The sequence below is a fragment of the Pinus tabuliformis genome, chromosome 9, assembly GCF_031772625.1.
Source record: "Pinus tabuliformis cultivar Carrire ecotype Pingquan chromosome 9, CPIR1, whole genome shotgun sequence".
In the NCBI taxonomy this organism is placed as follows: Eukaryota; Viridiplantae; Streptophyta; class Pinopsida; order Pinales; family Pinaceae; genus Pinus; species Pinus tabuliformis.
The window spans coordinates 493397296-493401855 of NC_142307.1; positions in this window are offsets into that span (position 1 = coordinate 493397296).

Consider the following 4560-nt stretch of genomic DNA (forward strand, 5'->3'; position numbering starts at 1 on the left):
AAACTTTAATGGAGTAAGAAGAAGGGTTTATAAAGGTTCATGATTTTAAATCTTGCAATGGCATAGAGAATGAAAATCCATTTCATAAATATGAATTACATTTTTATGATAACTATGCAAAGCAGTTCATTACGTAATTAAATTTTACCATACTATTAAAATTAGAATATGATGGCAATGTAGATAGTGCATAAATATTATGGTTTCCCACAAGAAAATTAAACAATCCAATACGTTTAGAATGATGTAATTAGCATTGGAAGAGAAAAGGTTATTGAATCTATCGAAAGATGAATTATCCAATGCAACATCCAACAATGTATTAGGTTTAGCCTTTGAATATATGTCGGTTCCAATAACTTTATCTTGTAGTTATGACTGACTCTAGAATGCTCGAGGCCCAAAGATAAATGAATTCTGTAATGCCTTCAAATAACTCTGGGTTGAGTAATTGATGAACTTGAATGATTGGTCTTTTACAGGTAAAATAATTCCCCTGTTACTTAAGGTATGGCCCAATTGTTTACAAGCATACCAATTCTAATTTCTTATTCACATTGCTAACTACAAAGTTTAACCATTCGCTCCTTGATTCTAATATTTTGCACTTCTCTGTTGCTTGCCTTCATAGACTTAAAAAATGTATATATTGAAGACGGGCAGGTTTAAGAATAACTCCGTTAGTGGAAATTGGATTTCGTCTCTGAATACTGGTTTCAGAATTCAATGTGCAATAGACAGTTTGGGAGTAATCTACTTCAATGTCAAAGTCATCTTTATAGATAATGGATTTTTTTAAAGGAAAATCTTTAATAACTGCTAGATTATTAGTAATTAGACTATGCAGTGCTTGCTAGTTCTCTATTTGTATTCATTTTCATTTTGAGATCCCATTGAGAGTGAGATAATTTGAAAGAGGTGCGATCTGCATTGAAGTGAGATTTTGAGTATTTTGACATGTCTTTAGGCTAGTAAAACTTGGAAACCATTTCTAGTTTTGAGATACCTTTAGATATCGGAACATGTTTTGGGAATGGCTTTTGTTGTGTATCCCTAACCAATGTAAAATGTTTGTATAAGTAAATGGTATTGTCAGAAAGAAACTAGGCTTTCATGACTAAGGAGTAACATATATATGTTTATTGTGTTGTGGTCCAACGACAATCTGGAGTGGTTACAGTGAGGATGGCCTAGGTTCAAATTTTATCTTGCTTGCTCTCCCTTCTGTGGTGAATCACTTACTATGGCTTTTAATGGCCTAGCCATTGCTATATATTTATAGCATGTGCTATGTTAATCTCTAGCTTTAGGTCATTGATGTATTTGCAGTTTATTGAGATGAATAAGCCTTTGAGTTGTTTAAACATGACTTTTTCCAATGGCTCAATCCAAAAATGACATTTTCTAATTGTTCAATGTAACTAGCAAATGTTTTTGTCTTTTCATTGGTATTTGACAATACAATTTTTGGCACGATCATGAATTTTAGTTGTTTAAAAAATGTTTTGAAATTACTAATGGACAATTTAATTGTTTAAAATGTCTTTTTGAATATATAAATGGATTTAGCCCATGAATAACTCGTGAAGCACTCAATTTTTGTAGATTATACAACTGAAACTTATGATTTCAAACAAAAAAAATTGTTGTATTTTGGATACTATTAACGAGAAGAAATATGAAAAAAAGAACAAAAACATTTAAGTATGGTCAATTGGACACACAAATGTAAATGATTGTTTGAGTTTCTAATCTTTGTAAGATGAGATGTATATGATTATTTGAGTTGTTAATCTTTGGAAGATGAGTTAATTGACTTTGGTGATAGATATTAGGGACACCTAGATGTTTCCTTCCATTCTTCATACCAATCAAGAATTTTGGGAGATCTTGCAGTGCCAGTTTTTGGTCTACTCATTGCATAGATATAGTTTGAATGTTAGTTGCAGATAATTATTTTAGTTATTTTTTGCTAAAATATAATTGGGAATTTTTGGAATCTTCAGCTTCAGTGATGTAATATAGTGCCCCAAGGGTTTTTCAAGTTGTTGAACCTATTTATACACTAAAAATGCATTGTAAACAACTAAATTCGCAATCTTACCAAAAATAGTATAGCATTCTAATCAAAAAGTAAAAAAATATTTATAGTCACTATTCGCTTTGATATGGAGACGTTCGGATAATGGAAGGGAGATCTATTGCAGTACAAATAGAGGCTGATTATGACACCGATAGATCAGGGATTCAAACAGAGGCTGATTGTGACACTGATAGATAGGGATTCATGTGTTGGTATTCAAACCACATGAGTAGCCAAGTGTTGTCTCAGTCCTTTAACCTCTTTTGGGCACTAATGCTAATATTAGTAACAATTCTAAGTTGGGACACAAACATAAATACGTTAAGGCAAGGGTGGATAGGGTAAGCATGGTTCTAGGGAAATATGTGCGTATGACAATGGTTAAGTCCTTTGCACAGACATTGATCACAAAAATTATGGGAAATATTGTGTTGAAAAGTCATTTCATTGGTTGGATGGAGGAGGGTGGATAGGGTAAGCATGGTTCTGGGGAAAGATGTGGGTATGACAATGGTTAAGTCTTTTGCACAGACATTGATCACAAAAATTATGAAATATTGTGTTGAAAAGCCATTTGATTGGTTGGATGGAGGGGAAAGTTCGGGAGATTGCCAAGGTTCCATATTTCATAAAATATTGGCTTTGTTTTCAGTTCAAGATTGAGAAAAATGTGGAAGAAATCTAGTCATGTGCTTGTCTTTGGGGTTCATCCAACCTTGTACTCAAGAGGTAGCATCTAGGTTTTAACCCACATTCTGAACCTCATTCAACAACGCCGAATTTTGCTTCGAGGGGTTCAAATTAAAATGGTTTGGACAAATTCATTCTCACAAAAATTATGGGCAATATTGTTTTGAAAAGCCATTTGATTGGTTGGATGGAGGGGAAAGTTCGGGAGATTGCCAAGGTTCCATATTTCATAAAATATTGGCTTTGTTTTGAGTTGAAGACTGAGAAAGACGTGGAAGAAATATTCTCATGTGCTTGTCTTTGCCCTTCATCCATCCTTGTACTCAAGACGTAGCATTTAGGTTTTAACCCACATTCTGAACTTCTTGTCATTCAACAAAGCCGAATTTTGCTTGAAGGGTTCAAATTCAAATGCTTTGGACAAATTCATTCTTTGATGAGAGGATTTATTTATTTGTTATTATATATTTTCCTAATTTCTTTAATATTTTTTGCTTTTTATTTTAATTCTTTTTATTTATTAATTAATTTATTAATATTTTTTAGTTAAGTTTTTTCTGAGATTGTATTCCTTAGGTTTGATTTTGGACTTTGTGGTATTGTTTGAAGTACTTTAATTAAACATCCATGGTTTTAAATTACTTCAAAGTAGACCAATTACCATGGTTTGTGGTATTGTTGAAAGTACTTTAATTAAACAGATTTCCATGGTTTAAAATTACTTCAAAGTAGACCAATTACCATGGTTGAAAAATAAGTATATAACGATATTTTTAATATCTTTATTTAATTATTTCTCTAAATTCACTGATCTTTAAGTTTTTGTATTTGATTGGAGGTGAAATGTACACCATACAAATTATAGGTTTTAAAACTTTATAATTATTAAAAAATATGAAATTGTAAAAAAAAATTATTATTGTCAATTAAAATGTTTTTTTTTTTCAACTTTTCATTATGGAAAGACCACATAAATATATTGTTTTCTATTTTAAATTAATACAGACCCGCGGACCACCCATCGACATAAATATAAGTCTAATAATTTGGAATAGATAGATAAATAATCTCCATCTCTATGTTTAGAATCACAATATCAATCTCTCTCTACAGGCCTGGAAATTGACGTCCTATAGGACTTATGGAGTTGTCTATAATGCGACTTTTTGGAGATTCCGGTGATGGAATCCGGCGGAAGAAATTGAGGTTAAATCTTGATTTGTTGCAGTTAAAATGGTTTTTTAACTGCATATTTGGATTCAGCACCCTGAAAAACCTTGGGACGCTTTCATTGTGCAGAAACTAACTATCAAACTTGCGATTCCAATAAATTCCTGCCGGATTTCGACCGGAAAAACCCACCGGAAAGGCTTTCAAAAAGTCGCCTTATAGACAACTCCTAGGAGTTATTTTAAGTTTCAGCACGTATTTCATGGTTGGTGAAAATTTGTGCACGTAAAATCTGACGTTCAAAATATATTGGGGTCACGACATTCTCACGTTTAATTAAAAATCTAAACCGTAAAAATCTATTGTACTAGAATTTACGAATCCCCAAAATTATTTATTATAACTAAGTTTGAGTTTACAAAAATCTAATCATGGGTGATCCAATCAGATTGCTTTGTACCTACAGACTACAGGGCTATGGCTAGCGTGCTATATTCTTTCAAAATTTGGTTGTTGAGAATTAACGGGCATTATGGACATGGGGAACTACAATGGCTAGCATGCTATATTCTTTCAAGATCTGGTTGTTAAGAATTAATGGGACATTATGGGAGTAA